The sequence below is a fragment of the Lucilia cuprina genome, chromosome 6 (genome assembly GCF_022045245.1).
Source record: "Lucilia cuprina isolate Lc7/37 chromosome 6, ASM2204524v1, whole genome shotgun sequence".
Classification (NCBI taxonomy): Eukaryota; Metazoa; Arthropoda; class Insecta; order Diptera; family Calliphoridae; genus Lucilia; species Lucilia cuprina.
In genome coordinates, this window is record NC_060954.1 from 48,877,418 (window position 1) to 48,887,173 (window position 9,756).

Sequence of the window (9,756 nt, forward strand, 5' to 3'; positions counted from 1 at the left end):
AAAGGAAATGAAACATTTTAGGGAATTATATCCTAATTTTGGGAATAAAAATTTATCAACTCTGGGAACTCTAAATTGAAACAATTCATTACACCTTGGCAACATTGTATCATTAATGTAAACAAATGAAGTAAAATGTCTCATTAATTGTTTACTTTTCTGTTTTTTTTTTACTGAGAGGCAGGTTAAAGCACCTAATTAAAAGGCAATAAACTTTATAAGTTTTCTTATAATAAGGGAGAGTGAAAGCTTTTTTCTCTCTGTCTCTCTATCATTCTTAAATTTTCTACACGATCAGTTAAATGAGAAATATGTAGAGAATGTAATGGTTATTAATTAAATTGCATATTGAATTGGAATAAGTTTTTTTTTACTCATAAATGGTAGACAGCTGCGTAAAATATGAATAAATTATTGTAGTAATTGATCATAGATCAGAGAGATATAAAAATTGAAATATTTTTTACCTTTTTAGGACAAAACAAAAAAAATTTAACATAAAAGGGAAGGGCAGAAATGGAAGTCCATGAGTCAAACAATTCATACAGTAATCACTTTTTTATTCAAAATTTCGCAAATTTTCCAATCAACCCTTTTCTTAAACTAAACAATACGTTCATTATTTAACAACTTAATTAACATACTTACACTTGGTATCTAACTACTACATTTCCAAACTTTAACTATCGGTTTAATTAACATACACTTTGTGGCTGTCAAAATTAACATTGCTAAATCACCATCAGAAATTTATTCATTTCCGATAGCTTACAGTAAATATTCGCGAAAAAAAAGTACAGAAAAAAAACGTGCTAAATATTCACTACTGATCTACATATTTATAGAGTGCTGCTACAGTTATACCGAACTAAATCTGTTACTGTTAAATATTTACATATGTATGTATTTATTTGTGTGTAAATGTGTAAATTACCACAATTCTAGATATGGAGCTAATAAACCGTTAAATACGTTACAAGATACACTTCAATAACATGAGCAATGTAAACAAAATGTAAATTTAACGATATTGCCGCTACAGTAAGAGAAAGAAAGTGTAGAGGGAAACGTTAGTAATGTAATCAGAGTTGCCATATGATTGAAATAATTTCATATCTAGAAAGTTTAGGTGAAACATATTAGAGCAACTATTGAATAATGTTGAAAAACTATTTCCTGGATAAAGTTGAAACGAAAAGTCGACTTTTAGACTTTTTCCATTTAGTTAAAATTCTGCTTTTTACAGCATTTTTTCATTTAGTTAAAAGTCGACTGCTAGGCTTTTCGAGTTTTAGTATTTTGTTTCGGCTTTTTCCGACTTTTCGACTATTTTTTACTTTTTTTCGATTTTTTCCGACTATTTTAGAGTTTTTGAAATTTTTTCCACTTTTTTACAATTTTTGACTTTTTTCTACTATTTTCGAGTTTACGTCTTTTTCGACCTTTTTCGACTTTATTTCGACTTTTATTTTTACAAAGTCGGCTTTTTGACTTTTTTCATAGATGACAGTCGAGTTATCGACTTTTTGCAACAAAATAATCGTCTTTATGGGGCCCATTTTCCCCCATATTCATAAATGCTTAACAAATATCTTAATGAATACGGTGGTTATTTTGTAGTTTTCTTGTTCCTATTGATCCCGAAAGAATCAACTTGTAACTAATTTGTGACTCGGAAAGAGTTAACATACCTTTTTTGAGTTTTAATTAGGTTGGCTGTATATTATCATCATATTGCTATATTATCACACGTGAATCCAGAGAAACCCCACCAAACGACCAATACCTTCATATAGAGGAGGAGCACCGAACTTAATTATATTTTTTTTGGTCTCCACCAGATGTAAGTTTTACAGTTTTAATAGTCTCCACCAGTATATATTTGAGTTTAAATGGTCTCCATCAGGTTAAATCGTGAGAATTTTATGGTCTCCAACAGTTAAAAACATAACCTCTCCCTGAGCTAAAGCGAAAGCGTTTAATGAAATTAGTGAGGGGATTGTTGTTGTAACAGGTTGGCTGTAACTGGATGTTCTTCCCTGGGGAAAAAAGACTTCCGGTTGATACAGCTGTGGCTGGGTTTACAATCATTAGCCGATTGAGAATCGGCTCATTCCGGAGCGGAGATCCAATTGTCGTGTAAACGCCTGTTCCCACTTATAATGCGGCTGTGAGAAGTAGCTCTGTCAAAAGCTCGACAACAAGCAAAAGCCTGACCGTCGTTAAGAGATAAAAACGATGGCGCGAGAGTTGTTCCCCAAACTAAGGACTGAATTACAACTAATTAAACAGACTTGCACGAAGATATACCAGCCAACGCTCATGTGCAGCGTGCCACTCCCATTAAAAGCATGTGAAGTGTACTATAAGTTGGAACAGGAAGTGAATCCCATTGAGAAGATATTTTGATCTTATTTCGTTTGAGGTGATAGACTTGGGTGATACAGATTAAGTTCCTTTAAAGTTCTACTTTCATCTTGTAGGATAGTGTCATGACAGATATTCCAGAATTTCTGAGACTAAGAGAAGATATAGCAAAACTGTAAGGCGCGAATCCAGTATAGTTTCTAGAGTGAACTGAGATTTTGGGCAAATCCATATTTTTTCCACAAAATGAACAGATTTCCATCGAACCAGAGTTCATAAGGGTCTTTTTAGACAACATTTTTGTTTATATTAGAGACAAAGTCAGACCAATCTATATAAATATATATTCATAACACTAATCCTAATGAATTCATACCATATCCTAGCTTCTTCTATTCTGTTTGTTCTACTCCAGTGGATTTTTAGATTTTTTTTTTACATTCTGAGTACAGAGGACCATAATTATCCTCTCTATTATGTACTGGGAGTTATGGGCCTCCAAAGTTTTGAATGTCGGATATGGGTATCATTGGGAAGGTCTTTTTAAAGTGTTTTCATATAACTCCTGCACTTCATGGTTTATAGCTTTCAAACCTATATTTTAAGGAAAAGCCCAAAAACATTAATGTAAATTGGGGTACAATTATATCGATTTGCATTAGAATTGAAAGCCAATTGAAAACCTTATATCATAGGTAAGGCTCCAAGCGCTGCCTACAAACTTTATATCGATATGATTTAGAGAAAAAGGTACTTTTGTGATAAAATTTTAAAGAAACACACAAATTGGAACCTCTCAATGGGTTAATGATATATTTCATGTTCTACATTAATGGAAAACTTTTTCAAAGGCCTTTTCACTGATGTTCAAATCGATTAGTCATAATGGTTAATCAGCAATAGAGATATATCCAATTATATCTATATCAAAACATTGGAGACCCATAATGTGCTATAAACAAATGATTTCCAGCTGATTATGGATTATTCTAGTCCCTGTAAAAGTATATCACCACAACATTTTAAAGCAACAAACCCTAAACTTTACTTTGGGCGAAGATCATTTAAAGTTTTATTAAGAATGTGGCAACACTATATGCTTTTAAAAAAAAAACAAGAAAGAGAAACACACTGAGAGAGAAAAAAATCAAAACAAAATGATAAAGTGCCCATAAAATACAACTATGTGATTTTACCAATACTTACATAAATAATAAAAAACACAGATACGAATAAAAACGAAAAATAAACAAATGGAGGAAAAAAAACAGTGAGCTAAGCTTTTAAAATTGGATTTAAAACAAAAGCAGCAGCAGCAACAACAACAACATAGAAAAGAGTGAAAAAGCTACAAAAAATTGCAAGACTTTTAAAAACTGGCTCAGTTGAAATTTGTTATTAAATGTGAGAACAACAACTTTAAATAAATAATAAAATATAAATACAAAACGGAAAATACCAAACAAAAATACAAGTGTTAATAAAATATATTAAATAATTTTTTAACAAAAAAAATCAAATAAAAGGAATTTTTGGAAAAAATAATAAAAAACCAACAAAAATAAAGGTTAATATTTAACAAAAAAAAAATTAAAATATAATAAGAATTAATAAACCAGAAATAAATTATGCAAATATCATTCGTCTGGTCTAAATACAAACCTAAAGAAAAAAACTTTAATAAGTTTTATTTTAAACAATTAACAAACAAACAAAAAAAAAACAAAGAGAAATGGAATTTTTTTGCTAAAAACAAACTTTATTTGTTGTAAGCGTTTGAAAAAAATTCCAACAACGTGTTTTAAAACATGTTTTTTATTGTTGTTAAATACTAATATGGAATTCAATGTCAAGCAACGGTGAAATTATTATTATCTCCAACAACTACAATAACATTAAAACTAATAAACAAAACAACAAATTTAAACATTAGATGTTTTGAATCTAACTAAAAAAGCCGACCAATTTGCTAAAGAATTTGATTTGTTAAAAAATATATATAAAAAACAGAGTTGTAATTTATAAATTACTTTTCAATTATTCCCTTTTACAGTTATGGTTTGTTGTTGTTATTTTCATTTTTACGTAATTAACTGCAGTATTTTATTACAGTTCTGGTATAGAAAATCTCGCTATATTTTGTATCTCCTTTGTTTTCTAATTGAAATTGTCATGATTGTGTTACAATTTTAGTTTAGTTTTCTTCTCTATTAAAAAACTATAAACAATAAAATTAATAAGGTTTGTGTTTTGTACGAAAATAATATGATCAAATGACAAAAAAATTCACTTAAAGCTAGCAATTAATTTAAGTTTTTTCAAAATTTTATTTTTAAAAATTTTGTAGGAAATTGAAGCAAATGTGTTTTTTTTTTTTTTTGCTTGGAAGAAAATATTGGATAACTTGAAACCTAGTGTTGCGCTAAATTATAGTTAAGATTTAACTCAAGGTCAGGCAATATGTACTTTTTTGTTAAATGCAAGACCTACAATGCTGCCAGATTAGTTTCATAGTTTGCTAATCTGTTGAGACAAAAGTTATTTAATTAATTGGTGAGTTAGTTAGTTAGTTAGGTTTGTAGTTAGTTAAACAGTTAGTCAATTAGTTAGTTACTTAGTTAGTAAGTTAATTAGCTAGTTAGTTTGTTTGTTAGTTAGTTAGTTAGTTAGTTAGTTAATTAGTTAGTTAGTCAGTTAGTTAGTTAGTTAGTTAGTTAGTTAGTTAGTTAGTCAGTTAGTTAGTTAGTTAATTAGCTTGTTAGTTAGTTATTTAGTTAGTTAGTTAGTTAGATAGATAGATAGATAGATAGATAGATAGATAGATAGATAGATAGATAGATAGATAGATAAATAGATAGATAGATAGATAGATAGATAGATAGATAGATAGATAGATAGATAGATAGATAGATAGATAGATAGATAGATAGATAGATAGATAGATAGATAGATAGATAGATAGATAGATAGATAGATAGTTAGTTAGTTAGTTAGTTAGGTAGTTAGTTAGTTAGTTAGTTAGTTAGCTAGTTGGCTAGTTAGTTAGTTAGTTAGTTAGTTTGCTGAAGTGAACTTAAACTAAACTGAACCAGAAGTGAACTTAAACTAAACTGAACTGAACTAGAACTGAACTAGAACTGGACAAAAACTGAAGAAGAACTGGACAAGAACTGAACTAGAACTTAACTAGAACTGAACTAGAACTAAACTAGAACTGAACTAGAACTGTACTAGAACTTAACTAGATCTGAACTAGAACTGAACTAGAACTGAACTAGAACTGAACTAGAACTGAACTAGAACTGAACTAGAACTGAACTAGAACTGAACTAGAACTGAACTAGAACTGAACTAGAACTGAACTAGAACTGAACTAGAACTGAACTAGAACTGAACTAGAACTGAACTAGAACTGAACTAGAACTGAACTAGAACTGAACTAGAACTGAACTAGAACTGAACTAGAACTGAACTAGAACTGAACTAGAACTGAACTAGAACTGAACTAGAACTGAACTAGAACTGAACTATAACTGAACTAGAACTGAACTAGAACGGTACTAGAACTGAACTAGAACGGAACTAGAACTAAACTAGAATTGAACTAGAAATAAACTAGAACTGAACTAAAACTGAAGCAGAACGGAAACAGAACTGAACTAGAAATGAACTAGAACTGAACTAGAACTAAACTAGAACTGAAATAGAACTGAACTAGAACTGAACTAGGACTGAACTAGAATTGAACTAAAACTGAACTAGAACGGAACTGAAACTGAACTAGAATTGAACTAGAAATAAACTAGAACAGAACTAAAACTGAAGCAGAACTGAATTAGAATCGAAATAGAAGTGAACCTGAACTGAAGTAGAACTAAACTAAAAGTAAGCTAAAACTGAACTAGGACTAAACTAGAACTGAAATAAAACTAATCTAAGATTTAACTTAACTAAAAGTGAAAAAGAACCGAAGAAGAACTGAACTTACACAGAACTAAAGTTGAACTAGAAATTAGATTTGAACTAGAAAGTGTTCGATTTATCGATCGTTATTAAAATGATGGCTATTAAAATACAAACTGCACATGGAATTTAAAATTCCTGAGAAATGTTACTTAATTTTAAAAAGGGGATTTTTTTATGCAAAATTTAAATACAACGGCACGTGACACTTATTAAAACAAAATTTAAAATGAAACAAAACAAAAACATATTAATTATTTCAAATTCGAAAAAAATATTTGTTTATTTTATATCCACTATTGAAAAATTTGCTATAATTAAACTAAAAGAAATACGACAGCAAGAGTGAAAAAAATAACGTTAGATAATTAAAAGAAAATAATAACAATAATGAAATTGACGTAAATGGTTATTGTTTGCAAACTAAACAATAAACTTAGCAACAGCAACAACATTTTGTCGAAAAACTTTTTTTTTTTTAAAAAGTGTTAAATTAATTTATAAATAGCAACAATATTTTTTCTTAACAGACATTTTAAAATGTTGGAAAACCAACAACATAAGCAAATACTATTTGTAATAATTTTTATGTTAAGCAAACAAATAAATAATAAATAAATATTGGTTCTTTTGAAGATATTTCAAAAGTCATGACGACACTAAAAATTAAATAAAAAATCCCCACATGATTTTGCAAAAAAAAAACGAAAATTTTTTAAATCATGCACAAAATAATTATTGTTTATCGTAGTAAATAGTTTATTTGAAAGTTTGATGTTCGAACTTGAACTTGTACTATGAGCTAATCAAGTGGGAGTTATAAAAAGCAAAGTTAATAATCTCCATTTTTTTAAAAGCAAAACTTGAGATTGCTTCTATATAAAATTTTTAAAACAATACTGATTTTGAAAAACTTTTAGAAGTAGGACCGTTGGGACAGAACTGGAACTGAACAGGAACTGAACTAGAACTGAACTAGAACTGAACTAGAACTGAACTAGAACTGAACTAGAACTGAACTAGAACTGAACTAGAACTGAACTAGAACTGAACTAGAACTGAACTAGAACTGAACTAGAACTGAACTAGAACTGAACTAGAACTGAACTAGAACTGAACTAGAACTGAACTAGAACTGAACTAGAACTGAACTAGAACTGAACTAGAACTGAACTAGAACTGAACTAGAACTGAACTAGAACTGAACTAGAACTGAACTACAACTGAACTAGAACTGAACTAGAACTGAACTAGAACTGAACTAGAACTGAACTAGAACTGAACTAGAACTGAACTAGAACTGAACTAGAACTGATCTAGAACTGATCTAGAACTGAACTAAAACTGAACTAGAACTGAACTAGAACTAGAACTGAACTAGAACTGAACTAGAAATGAACTAGAACTGAACTAGAACTGAACTAGAACTGAACTAGAACTTGAACTGAACTAGAACTAGAACTGAACTAGAACTGAACTAGAACTGAACTAGAACTGAACTAAAACTGAACTAGAACTGAACTAGAACTGAACTAGAACTGAACTATAACGGAACTAGATCTGAAATGAACTACCATAGTACTGGAACTGAACCAGAACTGAACTAGAACTTTCCAGAACCGAACTAGATTTAAACCAGCGCTGAACTAGAACTGGAGAAAAAAGTTTGTAAAATGTAAGAAAATCTTTTACAAATTTTAAACCGATGTTTCAGTTATTGTTTTTTTTTTCTTGTTATGGGGTTTTCTGTCTAAATTAACAAGCTTTTTGTGATTAATATAGCGTCAGCGCATTGTTGTTATGAAAGTCTAGTAAAAATGTAAAAATATTTAATTATCAGCAAATTAGTGCTCAAATTATAATCAAAATTGGACTTTAAACATGTCGTATTTAATAAATACAAAAAAAATATGAATATAAAAACGAATAATTAATATTCTTGCGAAGTTACTCATTTAACTTCGAGTTAAAGGTTTAGTAAGAACTTTCATTGTTATTTTCTAAATCAAGAAAGTAGTACAGATTTGGAACCACTTGTTTTAATAATAATAAACTATTTGTTGTGACAAACACACACGTTCCGAAATTGCTAAGTAATTTCATTAAGCATGAAGACGCAATTAATTAATACACGTTTTTTTTTTAATAAATTAAAAAAAAACAAAAAGAATGCAATATATATAAAGACTTCCAAACCATGGGTAAATATAAATTATCAGTACATAGTTGAGAAAAAAATATAATACTAGGTAAAAACAATACATATAAATAAATAAAAATTATGGCTGCGGTTTTATTAATTTTCTTTAAAAGTTTAAACTAAGCCAGACAATCACACATAAACACGAATACGCAATAAGTTGCCCGCCGCCGTCTGTGTTTTTTTCTCAAATTAATTTTAAAATAAAAAAACCGAAATAATTATTTTGTATTGTTTTTGTTTTGATTATTTAATAATAAACAGGTTTTTAAAAAACAAAAACACTTTAATGTTTTTCACTTTTTTTATATTCAACTACTCGTAAATAATGAGATTTGCACAAATCAGAAACAATTTTTTTTGCATGCTGTTTGTTAGAAGAAGGAAGTAGAAAAAATATTAAAGTTGTTTGACATGATTTTTCTAAGAATTATTTAAATATCACAAATATGTAAGCGCTACTTGGAACAACAATTGATAATTGATTTGAAGTCAATAGATTTTAAATTTAAGACAGTAAACCACAACAACAACTTGAGTATTTGAGTTCAAGATCAAGTTTTTGCGATGAAGTGAATGGAAATGTTTAAGAAAGATTAATTTAGGATTTGTTTACAAGATCAAATCAATTTGGAGATAAAAGTACTACTGTATTTACATTATCCGAAGAGATTTAAAACTGAACTATGTAGAAGAACTAGAACGAATCTAGAAGAACTAAAATGAACATAGAACTCAACTGAACTATAACTGAACTATAACTGAACTATAACTGAACTATAACTGAACTATAACTGAAATAGAACTGAACTAGAACTGAACTAGAACTGAACTAGAACTGAACTAGAACTGAACTAGAACTGAACTAGAACTGAACTAGAACTGAACTAGAACTGAACTAGAACTGAACTAGAACTGAACTAAAACTGAACTACAACTGAACTAGAATTGAATTAGAACTGAACTAGAGCTGAACTAGAACTGAACTAGAACTGAAATAGAACTGAAATAGAACTGAAATAGAACTGAACTAGCACTGAACTAGAACTGAACTAGAACTGAACTAGAACTGAACTAGAACTGAACTAGAACTGAAATAGAACTGAATTAGCACTGAACTAGCACAGAACTAGAACTGAACTAGAACTGAACTAGAACTGAACTAGAACTGAACTAGAACTGAACTAGAACTGAACTAGAACTGAAATAGAACTGAAATAGAACTG

General features: G+C 29.2%; 1 protein-coding gene across 1 annotated transcript in view; it reads left to right on the plus strand.

Moving 5' to 3' along the window:
• Positions 1 to 3,872: 3,872 nt before the first annotated feature.
• The window catches only part of LOC111679394 (protein ITPRID2), a 7,764-nt gene continuing 1,880 nt past the window's right edge, over positions 3,873 to 9,756 (plus strand). The window contains exon 1 of the mRNA XM_023440969.2: positions 3,873 to 3,934. The gene's annotated coding sequence lies outside the window, so the exon portion shown is untranslated. The remainder of the gene's footprint in view (positions 3,935 to 9,756) is intronic.